The following is a 23132-nucleotide window of genomic DNA, read 5'->3' on the forward strand; positions in this document are numbered from 1 at the left end:
AAGGTTTTGGTAATAAAGAAAAGGAGATAAATGTCTCTCCTGAAGAAGGAAGAGACTTATTTTATGAGATACAACTTCAAATGTTGTTTACGGCTTTTTAAATGCAGCCTCACAAAATTCTTGGCAAATTAAAAAAATTACTATTATGTATCACCCAAACAAAAATTACTAATATATGTGTCACCTGAACAATAAAGGCAGTGAGTTTGCCCCATACATCTTAACATCTGAATATTAAAAATCAAAGCACTGATCTTTAAAGATCATAGGGCCAAAAAAGAAGCACTTTCTTACCTTTTTTTAAAAAAGAAAGTCTTTAAAAATAATAAAGAAACAAATCCCGAAGTTGCCATAATGGTTAAGGTCTTCACTGCCCATGCATACGGTTCTGTCCTGACCTCCAACCAGTGCCTCTGTGGAGTTTGCATGTTCTTCCTGTGCATCTGTGAGGTTCCTCCTAAAAACATGTTAGGTGTTTCCACCTCAAACTCATCCAAAAATGAAGTTGGGGGAAGTATTACAGACTCCAGATGGATCTTCTTGGGGGAAGAGTTGTGCAGTCCAACCACTCTGGGCAGCAACTGTCATGCCTTGTTTTCACTAGATAGAACATGGATCACAGACTGCAGGCCATGTTAGCTCTAGCCACTCAAAGATGTAAAAATTGGATATAGGTGATTTGGTCTCAATGACTAACATCAAAAATGGGCATGGGTATATGCCGGTGATAAGTGGGTTGAGGACCCAACTACTCTGATCTATGCCAGGGACCCACATTAACAATGGGAAGGTTCTATATGTCCAAATTTAGCCAGTGTGCTCTTCATAAAGCTCTGAGTCAATAAGTACTGTCAGTCTCGTGTCCAGTTGTCCAACTTTGGTTACCTAGGACAGTTCTCTTAAAAGCTCAATGTAAATCTAATCAACTTGCCAAATATGAACTAAGGATTGCTACACAGTATAAATTCACTGTCACCACCATGCAGCTTGCAAGTGTATGACATGATGCTAAGGAGGAGGCTGGACATTCTCTGTATCCAGAAGGCAAGATGGAAGGGGATTGCAACAAAGTCATTTGCCTTGGATCAAATGTTTACTACTCAGGGTGAGGAAATTTTGATGAGGGAGGCTTTGGATGACAGTGAGGGATGTCATTAGAATTAGTGACAGATTCATGGCAATCAAACTCCAGTGTATACTGTACTATACATAATCTTAGCCTATGCTCCACAGCAGTGTTGTGATAGTGAAGGAAGAGAGTGCATTCAGACTGCAGCTGCACAACTTACTGGATAAGACAGAAAGATAAAATATGACAAGACACCCATCCTAAGGAATACTAGCAACAATCTCACCAGTCCACAGAACATCAAAGGCAGATGGAAGGAGTACTGCTAGCAGTTTCTGAATGAAGAAAAGCCCACATAAGCTCTACTTCTCCAGACAGCGCCCAAGATGAAAGAAGAGGAGACTCACATCTTAGAAGAGCACTAAAGAAAATGGAATCAGGGAAAGCAGCAGACTTAGATGAGGTCACAGCAGTTGTGATCAAGATATTGGCAGGTTATGGGAGAAATGACTCCTAAAGTGACTCATAGCCATATGGTGAGAAAAGTGTATCCCTGATGACTGGCAAATAAGTATACTGTCACCAATTTACAAGAACAATGGGGATATAATGGGGACATTCACAAATGTGGGCAGGACAGAAGTATCAAATTCCTGTGACACAGAATGTATGTTCTGGTGAAGGGGGTTGATAAATGAATGCACAGACTATAAGAAAGTAAGATGTGAGATAAGCAGTTCAAATTCAGAACAAGATGCAGCACAACCAGCCAAACTTTTGCAATGAGACAGGTAGAGGACAAGAAGCTAGAGATGAGGAAAGAGTCCAACTGGGCATTCTGAGACTTGGAGAAAGCATATGGCAAACTCCCATGAAAGCTGATTTGAGCAGTCCTGCTATGGTTTGAAGTCCTAGAAACATTATTAGAGTCACTGCAAGCTATGTACAAGGACTCAATGATTAAAGTATGAACAGAGCTCAGTCTTGCACAGAGATTCCCCCATGGGATTGGGTGTGCACCAGGGTTCAGCTCTGAGCCCATTGTTGTTCATACTAGTGATGGACTACATAAGCAAACAGGTCAAAGTAGATAGATCAACAAAGTTCCTCTACAAATAGACAATGTGACATTAGTCAGACTCTGAACAAGAAGTTCAGCAAATAACAGGGAAATGTCATACAAAACTGAAGGCACATGTGATGAAACTGAGTACAGATAAGATATGTAAAGGCAGCAAATAGGGAAATTAGAAGAGGCTGTGGATTAAGACAGAAGAGAAAATAGTGGAACTGGTTAACAGGAGAGGGAAGGTCTTTATTCAATGTACATCACTAGCAAAAGCAGTCTTCAAATAATTTAAGTAGCCAGTTTATGTGCATTTTCTGAATATAGACTGAGACAAATGTTAGGATGCACACTGTGGGACAGATTAAATGAGAACATCAAAGCCCAAGTAGCTCCTATTACAGAAAAGGTCAAACACAACAAGGTTGTTCGAGCACATGTATAGGAAATCAGAAGACATGGTGAGGAAGATTTGGGACAGACAGAAAAAAAGCAAGAAGAAACAAGGGTGTCCAGCAAAGAGAGATGGATTGTGTGACAGGACCTGCAAGAGTCAAGCATGACTATCAAGGTAGGGCAGTGGCACTGAAATGAAACAGATGGCAGCAGCTGACACAAAATGCCAATCTCATGTAGAAAAATGGGGAAAAAAGGGGATTGTTGATGATGAAGATATTGTGGAAGTTGCTTGCTATTGAGGCTAAATTCATGTGACTTACTACTGGTTGTTGTTCTACTAAGCTTTTTGTTGCTTTATTTCTGTTATAAATAAGGCGATTTAGCCCTAGTTTCTCATTTGCTACAAGAAACAACACACCAAGCTAAGAGCACCACTTAGTCATTAGATAAAACCAGATCAGGCTGCTCATTCTGAAGCCAGAAACAGCAGACTAAGTAACTTTGATAGAATCACTTAATATTGAGTGCACTGATTCTGCTTGAATGGTTTTACTGCTAAATTAGTGCGTTTTTTCTTTAGTGTACTGGCTCCTTCTGGTTGCAGAAGGTTTCCAGGCTGTTGCTTGCTACTGAGGCTAAACTGAAGTGTTTTCACGTTGGTTATTGTGCTCTAGTGAGCTTTTTGTTTATTTCTGTGACATGACAGAATTTAGTGAGACGCTTCTCACAGCACTCTACAGACTCAGGAATTTAAGCCTTAACTTACTCTATACTAGCTGCTCCTCTAATTCCTATTGTAACATAAATTGTAATAGACAAAGTACAGTTGTGTACACTTACCATAAATGTAGATGTCTGAGTGTATTCACTGTTGCAGTCATCACTTTTCTGCTTGCAGTAGCCCTCAGTCGGCCTGATTAACAAATTCTTGGGTCCTGTGTCGGTTGCTGTCCCTTCATCCATAACGTCAGGTTGTCAGGGGTATAAAATATGCAGCAGATGCCATTACATCAGTTTTTCTTGCCCCAGATGTCAGGTGTCCCCTTAATGGGAAGCAATTAAATCTATAAATATACAAGGTTATACCCTCTAACAAAAAAGCAAATACACCAAAAAGCTTTTGAAGACAGAAAAAGAAAGTAGTATCCAAAATAAGAAAGGGGGCTGGAGGGAGGGTAACCAGGACTGCAACAGTGAATACACTCAAACATCTACATCTATGGTAAGTGTACACAACTGTACTGTTATTTGTGTTTCACTGTTGCAGTCATCACTTTTGGGTAGATTCCCAAAGCTAAGGATGGGAGGAGGAGGAATTTAAACAACATTAGGACTGGCTAAAAGGCCATGCAAGACTGCAGTGGCAAAGCCAGCTCTGGATTTAGAGAAAATTGTCAGATGGTAATGCTTGGGGAAAGTATGTACAGAACTCCAGGTAGCAGCTTCTAGGATGTCCCTGGTAGGGATGCCTCTGAGAAAGGCTGTAGAAGTAGCTGCAGTCCTAGTAGAGTGGGGTCTGATCCCCTGTGAGATAGGTTTTCCATGGTGTTTGTAGCAGAAATTAATGCAATGGCCTATATATTTGGAAATGGTTTGCTTTGAAATAGCCTTCCCATCTGCCCCTGCAGGAAATGCCACCAGAGTTGATCAGATTTCCTTTGAGGTTTAGTTCTGTCCAAGGAGAATCTAAGTTGTCTGTGCACGTCTAAGGAGTGCATAATCTTGTCCCCCTTTGTTCAGTGGATTAGGAAAGAAGGTTGGCAAATGTATGGACTGATTAAGGGCCAAACTGGATACCACCTTGGGCATGGAGGGATTGGTCCTGAGGGACATCCTGTCCGCATGAAAGATGATGAAAGGCTCCACTGCCACGAGGGCCTGTAGTTCAGATACCCTTCTTGCTGAAGTGATCGCTAAAAGGAAAGCTGTTTTCCAAGAAAGAAGTCTGCAGTGGCAGCTGGCTCGAAAGGAGGAAGGGTGAGCTTTTTCAATACAAAGTTGAGGCCCGAGACTGGAGTTGGAGCACTCCTGGGTAGTTGTAGATTTTAGCCTCTCTGAGGAGCTGTTTAAGCAGTGGATGAGAAGAGGGGTGGCTCTGTGTTGCAAGCTGAAATGGCTAAGGCGTGAATTTTGATGGAGAAAGGCCCTTATGAAGTATCTCAGTTAAGTATTGTAAAATCTGAGGTAAATTGGGCACTGTTGTGCTCATCCCTTGAGATTGGTTCCAGGCACAGAATCTTTTCCATTTTTCAACGTAAGCCTTTCTAGTACTAGGCCACCTTGCCTCTAAAATGATATCCATCACTGGTTTACTGAGGGATGGTAAAGGAGAAATTATGTAATTAGCCAGGCTGCTAGAGTCAGTGTTTGAAGTTGAGGGTGCAGAATTTGGTTCTCCTGCTGAGATAATAGAGTAGGAGTCAGAGGCAGGTGCCATGGGGCCAACAGTGACACACTGCGCAAGAGGGGGGTACCAGTGTTGGCGTAGCCAGTCTGGTGCAATCAAAATTGTCCTTTGTCTTCTTTGATCTTTAGTATTACTTTGGAGAGCAGAGGCAGAGAAAAGGCATAAACTGATATGTTTTTCCAGCTGAAGGACAGAGCATCCCACTTTCCAAGCTTGTTTGTGGGGAGTCCTTGTGCAAAATCTGTCCAACTGATAGTTTGGGGGGAAGGCAAACAAGTCTATATCTGGGCTCCCCCAACTGCTTGTCAACATCCTTGGTTCCAGTTTCCACTTGTGTGGGTCCATGAGGTTTCTGCTTAGTTAGTCTGCCAGTGTATTTAGTTTTCCCGGCAGGAATTGAGCTTGTAGATGCACTTGATAGCTCAGGGCTATGTGCCACAATGCCATGGCTAGTCTGCAGAGTGGGTAAGAATGTGTACCCCCTGCTTGTTTATGTTTCACATAACAGTGGTTGTCAGTCTATTAATTGTCCTGGAAGAATGTGGTCCTTGAAGGCTGTCAGAGCATTCTGTACAGCTAACATTTCTTTCTGATTGATATGCAGGTGCATTTGACCCTGGGCGCAGTAGATAAGCCAAAGGGCAGTGCAGAGAACTGATAGTGCATGTAGCCTGCTTTGAAGCGTAGGTATCTTCTGCAAGACTCCCTGTTACGGATGTGCATGTATGCTTCTTTTAAATCTAGTGTTGCCAACCATGCATCTTTGCCTAGCATAGGTAGCAGCTGGTGAAGAGTCAGCATCTTGAATTTTGGAATCACCAGAAAGGTATTTAGAGTAGAAAGGTCCAGGACAGGACGCCATGTATTGCCTTTTCTGGGTACCAGGAAAAGTCTCAAATAGAACCCTTGTCCCTTTCCTCTTCTAGTACCAACTGAATAGCCCCCATGCTTAAGGAAGTACTTGATTTTGGGCCCCTGCCCACTGATTTGGGGGTAGATCTGGCCACCCGCTTTGTGTTGGTAAGGTGTGGAAGTGAAATCTGTATCCATGGGACACTATTTAAAACCCATTTGTCCTGGGTAATGAGTTCCCAGTTTTTGGCCTGCAGACCAATCTTTCCGCCTAAAGGAGCATTCAGTTGGGAAGTGCTTGGAAGTTTGAAGTCAGAGACCGTTTTACATAGGGGGAGTCTTACTCCCGGATTTTGGTGCGGAAACTCCCCACTGCTTAGTCTTGTGTGCCCCCTGGGACTGAAACCTGGGGTTTCTGCTATGTCTGGGTTTGGCTTGAGAAGACCTTGAAGAGGCTGGAAAGGACAATTCTTAGGTCAGTGCCTACTAAATCTAGGGGGGGCTGCACTTGTAAGAAATCTTTAACAGTTTGCATAGATTTGGCTTTATCTTCCATCTTTTTAAGAACTTCCTCAGCCTTGTTGCCAAACAGGCGATCCTGATTTAAGGGAGCATCCAGCAATTTAGCTTTAACATGATCAGGTAAAGATTGCTCCTTAAGCCAAGCATGCCTTTTGAGCACAGAACCAGTAACAGCAGCCCTGCAAGAGGCCTCTAAAGAATCAAATCCACATTGCAAATTATATTTTCCAACCTGTTCAGCAGAATGCATTAAATCCTGTAATTCTTTATTTTCTGCACAGTCAGGAATCATTTTCTGCGTAAGCAATCCAATAACATGTTGATACTTTAACATATGACACTGGCAGTTTAAAGCCCTAATGACCAAGGTTGCAGAAGTGTAAACCTTCTTACCCCATCTATCCAGCACCCTGGAGTCTATCAGAAGGGGTAGGAATTTTAGCAGTAGAAGCCTTAATGCCCTTGGATCCCTGTGATCTAGTGTCTGGATCTGCAATAGAATTTTTGAAAAGGAACTTGTGTGAATCAGGAACCCTGTAATATCAGTCAGGTTTTCTGGAGCAGGAGACAAAGAATCAGGGGCCAAACTAGATTCCGAAAAAGCATCAACAATGTCTAGTACAGGAGGAATAGCTAAAGGCCTATGCTGAGGCAGGAGTAAGAAATCCCTAAGCTTCTTTTTAGAATCAGAAAAATCATGTCTTTCCCAGTGGAAATGCTCCCTTAGAGTAAGGTTTCACCAAAAGAAAAATCCTCTGGAGGGGAAGCAGAGGGAGTAGAGTCCTCTGCATCAGAATCCTCTTAAGTAAATAAGGGCAAATCCAGATCAGAAGAATCAGAAAACTCAGAATCCAAGTCAGAAGATTCATAAACAACTTCAGTCCTAGGTCTCTTAGAAGGGGGAGGCTGGCTTCCCCTGATTAAAGTAATAAGATCTTCAGCATTCTTGTTTTTATGCAGAGGCCTGAGCATGCGCGGTCTGGGCATCGTTTTTTAGGCATGGTTCGAGATTTAGGCCTAAGAGAAGGAGGCATTGGTTTAATATGCAAGTCCTTAGGCCTGAATACACCCTTAGAAGCCGGTGCCTGCACAGCAGCTCCAGACCCATCCAAGGTAGAGAAATCCACAGGTTCTATAGTTGAAGCATCTCGTGGTATACCAGACTCAGAATGGGTCTCAGTAGAGGCCTGCAAATCAGAAGTAGCGAGTATCAGGGGCTGCAAAAGCACCTCACTGAGTACCGGCAACTGGCTTAGAAGCATCGTCGGCAGTTTTGGACCTCAGCAGCCTCTATCCTTGCAGTTTTTTTGGAATCCCGATAGTCAGATGGCTAACCTGACATTTCTAGATAAACAGAGAACCGAAATATTTATAGGCAAAAATATACCAACGGATAGTGTGCAGATTAAATAAAGCACAACCAGCAGCACTGTATGTCATGGTCAGGGCCTAGGCAAGGAATACAGTACAAAAAATCTGTGAGGTATTTGCTTTCCAGTAATGTAATTAACTTTTACTGACATCAGTAAGGAGCAAGAAAAAGTTTCCCCAATGGTGTACTTCGCTTTAGTTGAAGACTTTGGTTCTGAAACTTGAAAATGAAAATTTCAGGAGTCTGCTGACCGGCACTTACAAACTGCTTCTGGCACCACATGGCAAGAAAGACTGATGTAATGGCGTCGGCTACATGTTTTATACCTTTGACGTCATGGAAGAACAGCAACCGATGCAGGACCCAAGACTTTTGTTAATCAGGCTGAGGGCTACTACAAGCAGATGGCCCAAAAGTGATGACTGCAACAGTGAAACATGAAGGTATTCCTTTAGGAGCAGTTTGAAACTGTTCAGGATATTATGGTGCATTACATTCCAGAAGTGTCAAAGTAATTATGGCACTTACACAGGGTCTTGGGGTTGGTACTTAGTTGCACTAGGTTGGAGTGCAGGGCAGTTTTCAGGTTTGTGGATAATGGAGTGGGCAGTAATAACACTAGTTTTTGAAGAACAAAGCAATGCTGGGTCCCATTAGGTATATTAGCAGCAAGTCTTGCCATTTTATTATAGCAGGAATCAAGTAGATTTAAATCAGACATGACGTTAGTGAAAATTTTAGAATAGTAGAGATTAGATAGGTGGGATCTTGCTGTGGCTAGTCTGGCGTTTTGAGTAAGGTAAGGTTTGGCTCTATATAGTGCACCAAGTTTGACATGAACTTTGATAGGTTTGAATGTTAGATTGTCTATTGTGACCAAGTAATGTTTAACTGGTTCTATTACAGTGCCATTAGTGGAGTAGATGGGAAGAGGTAGGTTTGCTTGGGTTTCCTGTTTAAGATCATTAACTTTGTTTTGTTTGCATTTAGGATGAATTGAAGCTTAAAGTAATTTTCAATCTTTAGAAATGATTTTATCCTGGAGTTCTTGGGGTATGAGAGCAGAGCAAATGAGTAGCACCATCAGCATACTGAATGACAGATTTAGTGGTAGTACTTAAGACTATTTGTGAATATAAAAAGGAAAGGGCCAAGGATGGAACCCCAATGGAGGCTGGGGGAATGTGGATAGTTTATCCCATTTAGTTGTCTGATTAGTAAGGTAGCCAAGAACCAGTGGAGAGGTTTAGAGTTGAGGTTAAAGGAGGCTAGTGTTGAGTAGTAGGTGGGATACTGTATGAAAAGCTTTGGACATACCAAGGAATATAGTAGACTAGTTGTCCATTGTTTTTGAGGTAGTTGTAGTTAATGAAGCTTCATGGGTAGCTGTGGAGGTGCTGTTTTGGATGGAAGCCATGCTGTGAACTAGACAATAGGTTATTTGTAGTGAGGTGGTTTAGTAGCTGCTTATAGATTTCCAAGATTTTGGCTATGGGTGAGAGAATGTCAATGGGCCAACAATTGGAGAGATCTTTAGATGGGACTCTTGTGGAGGGGAATATGGGATATTTTCCCCAAGTATGGACACACAGTTCTGCAATATAGTGATTAGGATACAGGACAGGTGGACCTGGCAGCAGTTTTTTAAGAAGTCATTGGAAAGTTAGCTGCTGGATAGGTTTTGACAGAATTTTTGATACAAGAGGTTTGTATTGGTTTAAAAGAGTAGTTGGGTTGAGAGTTAGTGGAGGTAGGCACCAAGTGGTTAGATTCATTGTTTAAAAGTGAGGTGACAGTTGACAAAATGAGTTAAATTGGGATGATAGTGCCATTTGTTGCAGATGTTTTGCAAAAATGTGGGTTGTGTTTTTGCTGACCGGCTAGAAAATGAGATTGACATTTGCTTCTTAGATTTCTTAGCAGTTTGTAAGAGGTGGTTTTCTGAGGTCTGGCTGTTTGATAAGCAGTCCAAGCTCTATCCCATGAGATATTTAGCATATTTGGTTAAAGGTATGCTTTTGGCTTTAGAGCATCTTTACTTGGAGCAAAATTAAAGATGTTGAGGAAGGCATTAAAAATATTGTACAGCCTGGTCTAGGCGGAGTGCTTCTGAGGTGACCAGCTGCACTTTTGAAGTAGGTAATTTAAGATAGTGGGGGACAAGTTTCTGTATGCGTTTGAAAATGATGTTACAGGGGAGTGATCATTAGTAGAAAGTTAGAGTGATCAGGAAGACCACCCAGCATGGTGGGCAATGTTGGGCTTATTGGTTAGGATTCTGTAGTGTTTGATTCTATCGGGGAGTTTATAGCTTGGGTGAAATCAGATTGATAAAACTGGAGGGGTTGTCAGATTAACAGGATAGCCAGTCTAAGTTGCAATTGCTTAACACTATAGTTTTACAAGTAGAGGATGCACAGGATAGGCTTTCAATGGTAGGTAGATTTCCTGGCGGTAGGAGGCAATTATGGTTTTATGCAGATTTACTTCAAATTAGGTGGCTAGAATGTCTGTTTGATAGATTTGGGTAAGTACAGATCAATTTCTCAATTGAGCAAATTACACAGCAAAGCCTCCGTGCTTGTTCAGACTGACATTAAAAAGTGTCACAGTATTTCCTCATAATTGAGTTTTAGCCAGGTCTTGGTAATTATCAGGAGTGTAAGTAGCTAGGGCTGCACTCGTTCGGGATACTCTAGGTTAAAAGTGTTAGCAATTCTGATTTGGAATTTAGGGGAGGAAAGTGGAGGGTAGTATTAGTGTACTGGGTGAGGTGGGAGTTAGCTGTGTGGGCACTGGTTTAGGATGCATATCAGCTTGAGTTTAATTTGTCAGTGAATAGAGAAGAGTTTGAGCATGGAAGTCTATTAGCTGAAATCTGGATAGGAAGGGCTGGTAGTATGGACATTATAGTGAAAGAGTAGTGTTAGTGTAGGTTAGAAGATTTATCACTGTTCAGTACAGATCTGGTTTGTACATCCTGCTGCAAAGGGAACTGTACTGGTGGCAGTCACCTCAACCTGCAAGGTGCCAGTCACCTCAACCTGCAAGGGTCAATGCCCCCAATGATGTGGGTGCCAGACATACATCTCCTGGTAGGGGAGAAAGTTCACCCGGTTTATTTTAACCATGAGGGATCATGGTCACTAAACAGGATAGTAGCTCTCCCAATAATGGCATAGAGGGTCATCTGGCTATCACCCATCAACTGCATAAAATGACATTTAAGTTGTTCCAGCTGCCTGCCTCACCACCTGGTGTGGCTAGCCGAGATGGGCAACCAGCATGACAAACTGATTTCTAGTTGCATAATCTAGACAAACCACAGGTAAATATAATCCATGCAAGTGGCTAAACTGCAATTACTCCTCTGGGCCAATAAGGCTCATTTATATTGCAACTTGAGCCAATGGCATAATCCCTTTGTGATAGCAGTGGTGGCATTGGTGGATAACATTTCCTGTGTCTCCAAGGGAGAGAACAGTAAGATGCCCCAACCCCATACAGCACCAGTGCCACTTACCTGCCCCCTGTCCCAATACTCTATTCCCACTTTTCATAAACATGCTAGTGTGTTAGTTACAACCCTTGCATCAGAATGATGCCCTGCAACATTGCACTTTCTGTAGAGTGCATCTTTCCCTGTACAGCATGTCCTCTGCTCGAGGCTGGTACCCTTTGCTAGCCATCCTAGACTATACTTTCTATGTATTACATTCTGGAATCCTGACTATGCCCTATACGTGGGAAAGGTAGCAGTTGGGCTAAAAGAAACCTGAAACTATAGAAGTGTTCAAGAACTTGAGACTAGTGCTCATGTGATGTTAGACTACATTCCTATTGAGGTCCAATTGTGCAGCCTCTAATCACAGGGACCATTTTACATATGAACTGACAATACTAGTATGGTAACAAGCAATTTAGGAAGCTTCAGCTGTCAAACGATGGCTAGGCAAAGAAAAGGGTGTCCAGGATTCTGCTTGCCTTTCTGCAGAGGATGAGAATTAGTGCCAACATGACTTGGAGCAGAAGTGGCAAATCAGGTCTATGATGGTGATTAGAAAGCTGGGGACACCGATGGGGATTTTGATCACAAGTTCTGGTAACTGAAGGTTTCAGTATTAAAAAACTTAGCAATATTGGAACCTGTATGGGCATTGACCATCTTTTTTGGACTGGTACTGAGAAATGCATTCAAGGAATTAAAAATGATTAAGACAAAGTTTAAAATTTACATATCAGATTAACAAGAGTTAAATTACCTTGATGGGTGGACAACAGTTTCAAGTCTAAACTACATAGAAAGCAAGACACGGAATTCTTATCTTCACTACAAGTGCCCACCCCACACCAAAAGAGATGAATGTGATTTTATAGTAATGTTTAAAGCCACAGGGCACCCTCCCACACTTGAATGAATTAACAGAAGTCATGGATAGTAGAGTCAAGGTTTGCCCCCATTTTGGGTAATCACCCTGATTATGCAAGGCTAGGTACAAAGAGAAGGGGAGTCCTGCCAATCTGTTTTGATGATCACATATGGTCAAACAAGTTAGTGGAAAAAATTTGCAGCCTTATCAGATTTAAGTTGTACATTTGACAAGCCACTAAGTGTGTACAAAAAAAGGAGGTTCCCATTATAACAATTTCAGAACTCAGTAACAAAAGGTACACACAACTGTGGAAGTTGTACCCAATGCAAGTATACAACTACTAGAGGGTATGCAAACTAATACCACAGGTGTGGTATGTGGGGGCATGCGACTCCTATGTGGGCATGACAAAGGTTAAAAACAATGTATGAACACCTTTGATTTAATACCAACACCCTGTACAAACCTCAGGCATGCCCAAAAGCAGAGCATCAATTTTTCCATGATGGAGGTGGTCCTTAGACTCCAAGGGTGGGCCATGGGAGACCCAACTAACAGGGAACTATATTGGCAATTAGTCCTGGATGCTTGCAACAATTCAGAACTTGATATGGTGTCTAAAACCCACTCAGAAATTTACATTTTTATATATGTTTCATGGTTTAAGTGAATTCTTGATTTTACACATTTTCATGCGTTTTGGCCACCAGATGGTACTAGAAGACTGTCACATGCAGTTTATAATCCACTATCTTAATTTAATTACCGATTTCATTGGTCTATTCAAACAGGAAAATAGTTTGCCCATTTGAGACCAAAACTAGTATTTTTATCAGCATTTTTTTGTGGAGGTGTTCCTTTTGCTGGGTTTGAACATTAAATTAAATGTGTTTAACTGCTGGTCTCTGTGCCTAATTTTGGATTACTAGTTATATTTTGGGCACTTCCTTTGCCATTCAAATTCAAGTATCTAACTTTTAGTTATGTACTTACCATAACTTTAGATGTTTGGGATCCATCTCGCCTACATTCTGTACTGAGTACAGAGACGATCCTCTGCTCTGACTTGGCATGCTATACTATAGAGCAAAGTCTAATTGGCTGAGCTATTATACATCCCAGGATGCACCACCACTACTTCCCCAGATCTTGTTTGTCCGCACACATGCAGTCAGACAGTTGAAATAACATTGCCAGGTGTATGAAACTGTTAACCGAACCGTCTGGTCTCTTCTGATCTCCAAGGCAGGGGGAAGGAGGGTGGGTTATTAGGAATGTAGGTGAGATGGATCCCAAACATCTAAAGTTATGGTAAGTACATAACTAGGAATGTAGGTGAGATGGATCCCAAACATCTAAAGTTATGGTAAGTACATAACTAAAAGATGTGATCCTATCTCGCCTACATTCTGTACTGATGGGACAGCATCCCTAGCACCAGATTCCTGGGTGGCTCAATGGAAAACGCTCCTGAGAACTGTGGAACTGAAGGAAGCTTGCCCCTGAGATGCCACATCCAATTTGTAATGAGAAATGAAGGTGTGAGGAGAAGACCAGGTAGCTGCAGCACATGTCACTAATGGCAAGCTTGGAATGAAAGGCTGTGGAAGTAGCCATAGCTCTTGTAGAATGAGCTTTCACAGTGGTTGTAAGCTCTATTAGAAAGTAGGACTGATAGTCTGATCCACTTGGAAATAGTGACCTTCGTGACAGCTTTGCCCAATTTATTATCCGAAAAGGACATAAACTGATCCGTTTTCCATGTTTGGTGCGTCCTAAGTAGAAACACAATTGCCTGTGAACATACAATGAATGGAAGATGTATTCTGCTCTCAAGTAGTTGGGGAAGAAAACTCGGAGTTCCAATGACTGTTGAAGACAAAAACTAGAACAAACTTTGGGAACAAAGGATGGATTAGGCCTGAGGGATACACTGTCCTTATGAAAAGCCAGGTACGGTGGTTTGACACAGGGCTTGAAGTTCCGAAACTCTTCTGGCTGATGTAATTGCCACCAAAAAGGCAGTCTTCCAAGAAAGAAATAAGTCACAAGTTGCTGCCGGTTCGAAGGGGGAAGAGGTCAAAGCACCCAATATGAAATTAAGATCCCACGGTGGAGCTGGATGAGAAATTGGAGGTTGTAGCAGCCCAGCACCTTTCATGAAGGCTTTATACAACTTATTGCTCAAAGGTGGGTCTATACTTTCATGAAAATTAGAAATAACTGCTAATTGAACTTTAATGGTAGAGACTGAAGACCCTTGATTGAATAAGGAAGCTAAAAATTTAAAACTTCACCGGGGCAGTAATGGGATCCAATCCCTGGAGCTGGGCCCAAATGGCAAATCTCTTCCATTTGCTGTTATACATTTTCTTAGTGGAATTCTTGTGGGCCGAGGACAAGATATGTATGACTTCTGACCAGTCAGGAACCAGGTTTTGGATTTGGAAGTGGAGGAGCCAAGCTGTTAACCTCAATGGAGTGAAGGGACTGATGCTGTCCTGACTGGTGGATCAAGAGATCTGGAACCTGGTCCAGAAACCATGGACTGTCCAGTGTGTATTTCTGAAGAAAGGGTAGCCAGACTTGAGGCCAGTATGGGGCAACTAAAATCTTGCACTGCAAGTGAATCTCCTTCTGGATCACCCTGGGAAGTAGGAGAACTGGTGGAAAGGTGTGCCATTGGGCCAAGCTTGGACTAAGGCGTCCTTGGGAAACCCCCCCTGGAACTGGGGTGAGAAAACTGTAGACATTTCATGTTGAGAGGAGTTGCAAAGAGGTTGCAACAAGGAGTTCCCCCGAGTTGCCACTCTGTTCAGAGACCACTCGTGTGGGGAGAGAATGGTTCTGCTCAGTCTGTCGGCTATCACATTGGATCTCCCCAGAATGTGCGTTTCTACCAAGAAACGGTTGGTTGCAATAGCCCAATCCCATACTTCCATGGCCTCTCTGCAAAGGGGTAGGACCTGGTCCCTCCCTGCTTGTTCAGGTACCAGACTGACATGTTGGACTGAACGGCAATCATGCCCTGGGGAAGGTAGCTGTGTAGTGCTTGTAGGGATAGAAGCACCGGCCTCATTTCCAGTATGTTGTAGGGAACTCTTGTTGGGGGTGCCACTTACCTTGGACTGACCTGCCCAGATAATGTCCCCCCCACTGCATCTGGGAGGCATCTGTAGTCAGTGGCCACTGGAGGTGGAGGAATGAAGGGTCACCCCTGATCTAGGTTGGACAGAAGCCACCAACAGAGGTCCTGTTTGCATGTCTCCGTGAGTATGAGGGGACTGAGAGGGAGATCCTGATAGGACCACTGGACTGACAGGAGCCACTGGAGAATCCTCATGTGCAATCTTGCCAAGGGAACTAGGAGAACGGTAGCCGACATGGAACCCAACAGTTGTAGGACCATCCTTGCTGGGGCTTGGCGTTTGAAGAGCAATGCTTGGACCTGAGATTGTAATGTTTCTATCCTTTGTAGGAAGATAGAGGCACATTTGCTTTGAGTCCATCTCTACTCAGATAAACCGTATGTGCTGAGATGGCAGCAACACAGACTTTGCCCAATTGAAGGTGATTCCTAGGGAGTTGCCTAGAGAAATAGTGGCTGCTAGGGTTTGTAAGAGTAGATGCCTGGAGGTGGCAGTTAGGAGCCAGTCTAGGTATGGAAACACCTGGAATCCTAGACTTCTCAGGTGAGCAGTCACCACCACCAAACATTTGGTGAACACCCTGGGGGCTGTGGTGAGACCAAAGGGCAGTGCACAGAACTGGTAATGACAGTCTCCCAGGCTGAAGCGCAAGTGTCTCCTGGACGCCTGATCAGGATGTGATAGGCATCCTTGAGTTCTATAGAGCACATCCAAACACCTTTCTACAGCAGCAGGAGAATAGATTGTAAGGTGACCATCCCGAACTTTGACTTCTTAACGGTTGAGCTTGCTGAGATCCAAGATGGGCCTCATGTCCCCGGTCTTTTTTGGCACCAAAAAGAATCTTAAGTCCCTAATCCGGTCTGGTCTTTGGGGACTGGTTGGATGACTCCTTTTTGAAGCAGCTTTGAAATTTTGATGGCTGCGAGATCCTGCTGACTGGGTGGTGGGTCTGGGATTTTCCAGGATGGTGGGGGGGCTGAGAAAAGGGAATGTTGTAATCTCGGGCAATGATACGGAGCACCCATCGGTCCTGGGTGATATTCTCCCAGGCCTTTAGGCGCCTTGAAAAACAACCCCCGACTGGCTCCGGAGTGGCACAGTCGGACAATCCTTCAGGGATGCTGGAAGGTGGAGGAGCCACAAAAGGACTTTGTCTCCAGTGTTGCGGGGACCCCTGCCGCCTCTGGGACAGCATCTTCCTGAAAAATTTCCCCCCTCTGCCTCTAGAAGGGGGATCATCCTGCTGTGAGGGGCAAGTCTTCTGAGATTTGCGGAACCACATTTTCCCCCCTCTTCTAGCCTTGGGATAAGGCCAGGAGTGGAAAACTGTGCCCCTACAGCAGTCAAAGTCTTACCCTCTTGTTCACAGCAGGTCAAGATGTCCTTTACCTTGGGTCCAAACAGGGAAGACCCATCAAAGGGAGCGTTGGAAAAGGAAGACTTCAAGGCCTCTGCAAAATGACACCGGTGGAGCCAGGCCTGTCTCTGTAGAGCAACACCTGTACCCACCGCTCTACTTGCCCCCTTGGCCGCATATGAAATGAGCCTCATGGAGTTAGATATGACAGGGTAGCCAACTGAGAGCTAAACAGTCTGGGCCAACTGCTCAGGTAGGTTACCAGAGAGGGTATCTGAAAGCTCCTTGATCAAATCCCTCTGAAGTCTGGTGAAGTGAGTCAGGTAATTCAGAGTCCTTAAAGTAAAGGCTGCTGAAGTAAGGGTGCGCTTGCCGTACTGATCCATACTCCTGGACTATGAGGATGGACGGATGAAGCCTCTGCCATATCTTGCTGGGTAGCAGATGCCACCACCAGGGCATCTATGGCCACACCTTTGGATAAGAATTCCTTTTCGGGGGGCTATTTGTGTGAGCTGGCACTGGTTCCACAGAATCTGGGTGCTCACGCCCTTTGAGAGATCAAATCCAGGAGCTCAAAGGACGGAGACACCCAGGAAGTGGAAGGCTGAGCCCTGAAGGCCTTGAGGAAGACAGACTCCTCAGCAGAAGGGGGTTTGGACTGCCAGTCGCCTTGTTGCTTGAGGATTTCTAAGTCGTCCACAAAGGAGACATCATCCGAGGACTACTTGGGGAACCCCTCTGCATAGAGGTCAGTGTCTGGTGCAAGAGACTCATCAGGTGAGTCGATGTGCTTCCTCTTACACAGTTTCTTCCTGGGAGGTTCTTCCGAAGAAGCCTTGGAAGGACCCCCAGGAAGGGAGGAATCCCCAATGGGGGTGACCTCAGGCCCCAGGGCTCTGCTGTCTTGAGACAGGGGGACAAAGGAACTAGTCTCCATGCCAAGGGAAGGTGCTGGAGAGATGGTGGAGGTAGCCAAGGAAGATTTGTCCAAAGCACTCATGGCCCTGAAGGCTGGACCCCCCTTGAGTCCTGGGAAGGTCTGACCCGAGGCCACAACAGTAGATGGCACTCCTGTAGCAGATGCACCAAGAGGGAGGCTCAGGACTGAAAGCATCAGACCTGAAACGTCACCCCCGGGGCCAACAGGTCTGTGTACCGAAGTCAGACCCAAAGGTCGGGGTTGGAGTAAGGGTCGGAGCAGACCCGAGAACCTCTACTGGCTCCACTAGCACAGACTCCAATGGCAGAGGCTGTTTGAGGAGGAACTAATACCACAGGATGGATGATCAGCTCTGAAGCCAACTGGGCTGGAGCAGAGACTAATTTTTGGAAAACTGGAGACAGAGCCTTTGCAGTACCCTGTCTTGCATCCGAATCTGACATCCTCGAAGACAAAGAGACCGATCGGGCCCGAGTTGACTTCTCTGCCGGTTCTGAAAGACTGGGGGACCGGCTCCGAATAGTCTCGAGTAATATCGGCACAGAGGGAGATTCCACTAGTACAGCAATTTCCCTCGGAGCAGACAGGGACTTTGGCACTGAGGTAGAAGAGTCTGAGCAAGCGACTCTCCTCTGCTCCAAAAGCAATGGAGCCGAAGAAGGTGACCCACCTCTCAATGCTTGAGCACTCTGCTCCGAAGACAGGAGTCGAGGCTGGAGGCAGACAGTTCTGACCTTGGCTCAGAAGTCAGTGGAGCTGACTGAGAAGCCTGCCTTGATTTCTTTGTTGTCTGCTCAGATAGACTGGTCGGAGCCGAAGACCTCTTCTTTTTGGAGAGAGGGAGAGGAAGATAAAGCCTCTTCAAAAGAGGTGATAAGCCCTTTCAATATTAATTTGTTTTTCCTCTCTTGGAGGACATGTGAAGTGTGGCATACACTGCATGACTCTTGAAGGTGTTTGGGGCCTAAATAAACAGAGAGAGTGATCATCCGTGATAGACATTTTGTACCCACACTTGGTACACTTAGCCTGAAGGCCTATGTTCCTTCGACATATTACAAATACACAAAAATCAAAGTAACAGAATAGCGTAATCCTTCTAACTTACAGGATAGGCCAACAACTCACACAGGCAAGAAGTTTCAACACAGCTCTAGCAGAGCGCGAGGGCAAGGCCCCTCTAAAACAGAACTGCAACGTGTAGACAAATACCAGACACAAGAAATTTTTTTAAAATAATTTTGTAACCAAAAAGGACCTTAAGAATGTCCAAAATAGAGCATGAGGGAATCCCTACTAAATTAAGCGGGAACCTAACGCTAACAATCCACACAAACTCAAACAAACCCTACAAAAACATTTAGTAGCTGTTAAAACAGCTTTTGGTTGAAAATGTAACAAAATTCTGACAGGAAATTAGTCAGTAAAGAGTACTTAGCCCAAGTTGAGACCACGTCTAATGCTGTCAAGCAGCAAATGAGAACTGGGGAAGTAGTGGTGGTGCATCCTGGGATGTAGAATAGCTCAGCCAATTAGAGACTTCACTCTATAGTATAGCGTGCCAAGTCGGAGCAGAGGATTGGCTCTGAACCCATCAGTACAGAATGTAGGTGAGATAGGATCACATAACATCCATGGCTTTGCCTTTTCCACTGCAGCCAACTTTGCTATCCTGACAAAATGTAGTCATTCTGCTTGCCAGTTTCTAAACTGGACAGGGAGAAGAGAACATTTGGCTACTCAAAGTATCCTCAGCAATGTCCATCACCAATACAATATGCACCAAGAGGTTGAGACTTTGTAATGCCAAGTCCACAAGGCAAACCAGACTACAGAGACAGAAGTCTCCACTCAGACTGAGCAAAGTCAACAGCTGTCAGAGGTCAGGATCCAAGACCATGCATGCACTCAAAATCACATCACAAGTACCAGTATGGACTTGTGATGTACCTCCCTGTGCTACAGAAATGACAGCATCCCAACTACATTCCAGACGGTACAATTCCAGCAAAGAGCATCATTTTTCCATTTACAGATAATGCTGCATTAACTTTGCAGTTGTACCAAGTGGATACATTACTGTGACAGAATTTAGACCATGCTGCTTTGTCAGGAACAGTCTGATCTGAAGTTAAATGCCAGGCATCTTAACAGGAATCTCCATGCCTTGCAAACTCTCCTCACCGAGGAGACATCAGGACTTCATTTAACAATGTAGAGGGCACCCCAGTAATACAAGGCTATCCTGCCTTCAGACAAGATACTGCACAGAAGGATTCAATTGTGCAGTTTGTTAAAGCAGACAAGGCTGTTCAACAGTATGACACTGCATCCAACTGAAGTCTTATCCTTGCAAGATACAGGTCCCCTACAACCCAGGAAACTCCACATCCACCCTATTGCATACACCAGACTCTCCATTCAACATTCCTGTGTTACCAGTTGTTACCTTTTAACTGGCAAGTGGGAATCTGCCTCAAACATGCAGGCAGAGAGAGACCAACACCCCCAACAACTAGTAGGCTGTCCCACCACAGCTGGGAATCGCCTTAAAGTCCTCACTGGATCTGTTGACATTGCAAAACTGTTCCCAGACCATTTGAAAAACTATTCCAAGTCCAACTACCTCCTAAGCAAAAGTCTAGCAAGATTACAATCCCTTGGAACACAGCTGCCTATGCAGAATTGCTCAAACCCTGTACAATCATGTTAACTGCTACAGAAAGTGGTGCCTGCATAAAAGCATAGGACAACCTGCAAGTTGGTGGAATCTCAGCTTAAACAGGTTGTATAAAAGCAACTCTTGTCCAGTATCTGGAAGGACATTCCCCAGCAAGACAAACTCCCATTTTGAACAGGAGTTGGGATGCTAGTTTAATCAACTTCCACAAGCCAAGGACAAGCACAAGGCTCTTGTCAGCAACCTTAAGAAACATGGCAGATAAGTTACCCCCCTCCCCTTGAGGAAACCCAACACCATTTCTACACCAAACCCCCAAGGGGCAGGTTTACTGTCCTTGCTCTACCACCAACACTGCTTCAATGGGCTCTGATCCAAGGACACCTCCTACATAGTATGCAACTTTACCCGTCAAGCCTGCTAAATGTACCCCAACCACAGCAGAGACGGACTGCAAAAGGGTACTTCCATTGACATGGGAACTAGACCAAGTTTGACTAGTCTCATTGATCTGAGATGACAGACCCTACACCACCCTACCCAATTCAGTTCTTGCCAAAAGATGCCCATGCCTCCTTACCTGGACTTCAAAGGTAAATATCAGATGACAAAACAGAAAACTTCCTACCTCAACCTGGCTGAGAGGTTAGACAATTCCTCAGGCATCTAGACACTTGTCAAACCCATATCACCTGATGGATTGTAATGGTCAATTGGGCTGGGGCCTGTCCTATTTGGAATCTTTTCTGAAGTCAAAGGCCTCTGGCTGACCAAGTCTGCAGATCACAGCTAGGTATAGTCATTAATTCCATAGAAAAGATTAGCTTCAAGAGGGTATGACAAACTGATGCAAGAGGCATGGAATAATGCATTAGTCAGATCAGAGAATGCATGTGGACAGTAACCCAACTTTTGCCCATGTCTATTGTGGTAGTGGTCATTCCAATACTCAACCCTTCAGACTTGAATGCATCCTTCAGTATGTACCTGACCAGGCACTTGCAATAGATCATCTCAAAGCCTTGTGCTCTTTAGACTGCTGTGGCAGTTTAACCTACAAGGCAAACCTCTGATGGGATCCCAAATCAAAGTGGTTACCAGGTTATTTCAATTCTGCACACTGGTAAGATGAGACCTCAGTCTACCTTTTAGCTGCAGCCAAGACTTAACTACCCCTATTGAGTAGTCATTTACAGATGTGAAGTCACTACAGGTAGATGATTTACAGAATATGGAGAACTGATTACATCCATACAGATTTCATTGGCTTGATTAAGCAAAAAGGCTTAAACAAGCACAAATGAGCAATGCAATCTGCAAAGTTGTCTGCAACATATGGCCAGAAGTCTTTATACTGTGATAAACTACTATCAAAGAAAGGTCCACATTAGCACTCAAGAAAATCTTGATTGGATGGGAAATAGGAAATTCACCCTGGGGATCACCTCTGGCTCTGCTAGACAGTGGCACAGGAAAATCTTGGGTGGCAAAAGCCAGGGTACCTTTTTGGCTGGGCTTGTATAGGCCCCAGGGCAGCCAGCCTAGTACCTACCTATGAGCCCATAAGTAAACAGAGCAACATATGCAGTTAAGTCATTACCAAGTTATTGAGGACCTGTATGTAGGAAGCAATTGAGTTCTGAGCATTTTTGCCATGAACACTAGTCTGAAACTGGGAAGTGAAAGACTCACAACCTTAATACTTACAGAACAGTGCACAATTAAAATACAGCAAGTGTACATTACTTTCAGGGTTCTCTATAAAGAGGTCTTGAAGGGACTGGAAGACTTTCCTCTTAAATAGCAAGAAAAATATTTACACCAGAAAGACTAGCCACTATAGCTCAGACAAATTTAGAGCCGAGAGCATGCTGCTACCCCGAGACCACAGCTCCATGAAGAACAAGATCCATTCATTTATTAAAGCATAAACTTAAGCTGAAACTTGACAATTTCTCCAAGGAAGAGATTTGCTCAACTGGCAAGCAATGTTTATGCTTGCCTTTACCCTTCCAGGTGCAGCTGTTGGTTCCAAGGTTTACCAGCTTATTTACCAATTAGACTACAGCTGCAAACTACAGGCTTTTTACATGAACACAAACCAGGTACACATGCAATAATGGGGTATTGCATTTCAAACAGCTAGCACCCATGCAGATAGCCCCACTCAAAACTCCTATGCAATGCATTAATGCATTGTAGGCCCCCCCAATAATTCATAGCCATTTGTGCTTCCAGAATTGAGTTCAATGTGCTTCTATGCACAAAGATGCAATTGCCCTTCATTCTACTAGACAATGAAAACCTCTCATCCACAACCTTCTAGTACTGCTTTTATACCCATGGAAATTTTATAAGTCTCCAAACCAACCCATTTAGTGAAAGCAGATATGGAATCACTGGCATTCAGACACCCATCCACTATAGTAGGACACCAGAAATTCTATGCAATGCTGTTGTAATTTGTTAGACCATACAAGTTCTACCTAAATTCCATTCCAGATTGTAAGGTAGTCAAGAAAATGGACTTTTTGCATGTTCCCAAAATGGGGTAGTTTGTACACTCGAGAGCCTGCCAATAATCAGACAAGGCTCAGCCATTGAGCAGGGATATGTGACTTGCATCTACAGCCAATCACAAAGTGGTTCAACACCCCTCTTGTTACTGTGGCACAACATTGTGCAAGGTCTGAAGACAACTTTCACAAATTCAGTGATTAGGGAAAGCAGCAACATTCAGGTGACAAACCATGATATTAACATTACCAAGTCAGCAAAATGGATTGCTGCAATGGAAGTATTTCAAAAGCTAGAGTACTATGTTCTGGTGGGCATCTGCACTTGCAGAAATACAAGTCTAGAAAGACTTGCAGAATATGGAGAACTTACCACAGGCTCAGTAAGAACACAGACTGCTTTGTACAATTAAAAACACTGCTA

Source organism: Protopterus annectens, chromosome 4.part0, assembly GCF_019279795.1.
Source record: "Protopterus annectens isolate FY-2018-M chromosome 4.part0, PAN1.0, whole genome shotgun sequence".
In the NCBI taxonomy this organism is placed as follows: Eukaryota; Metazoa; Chordata; order Ceratodontiformes; family Protopteridae; genus Protopterus; species Protopterus annectens.